We start from the raw sequence: 876 nt of genomic DNA on the forward strand, positions 1-876 counted from the left end.
GGAGCCCAGCAGGTCGAGGCTGCGGTGGCTGGGAGTGGCCACTCCACTCCAGTCTGGGTGACAGAGTGAGACTCCAACTCAAAAAAAACAAAACAAAACACCAAAGTAAGTAATTATGAGCCTGTCATCCCAGTACTTTGGGAGGTTGAGGCAGGAGAATTGCTTGAGCCCAGAAGTTCAAGACCAGTCTGGACAATATAGTGAGACCTCAACTCTACAAAAAAAAAAAAATTAGCTGGGTATGTATGATGGTACACATCTGTAGTCCCAGCTAACTGGGAGACTGAGGTGGAAAGACTGCCTGAGCCCAGGGGGTTAAGGCTGTGGTGAACTGTGATCATGCCACTGCACTCCAGCTTGGGAGACAGAGTGAGACTCTGACTCAAAAAAATAAATAATAAAATAAAATAGTATATCCACAATGCTGTGCAGCTCCCTCTGTCTAGTTCCAAAATATTTTCATCACTCCAAAGTAAACCCTGAACCCACCAAGCAGTCACCTCCATTCTCCTCTCCAACAACCATATCTGCTATCTATGGACCTGCCTATCCTGCCATTTCATATAGAAGGACTCATTCACTCGGCATGTTTTCAGGATTCATCCATGTCATAGCATGGAACAGTGCTTCATTCCTTTTTTATGAATGAGCGATATTCCATATTCCATTGTGTGGATGGATCACACTGTTTTCCCGTCATCCATTGATGGATATCTGGGTCGCTTCCACCTTTTGACTATTGTGACTATTGCTGCTCTGAGTGTTCCCTGCTAGTATTTGTTTATCTGTTTCCATATCTCTTGGGCACACACCCAGGAGTGGAATGGCTGGGTCATAGGGTCATTTTCATGTTTAACTTTTTTTTTTTTTTTTTTT

The sequence above is a fragment of the Carlito syrichta genome, unplaced genomic scaffold, assembly GCF_000164805.1.
Source record: "Carlito syrichta isolate Samal-C Ts95f unplaced genomic scaffold, Tarsius_syrichta-2.0.1 Scaffold303114, whole genome shotgun sequence".
NCBI classification, from domain to species: Eukaryota; Metazoa; Chordata; class Mammalia; order Primates; family Tarsiidae; genus Carlito; species Carlito syrichta.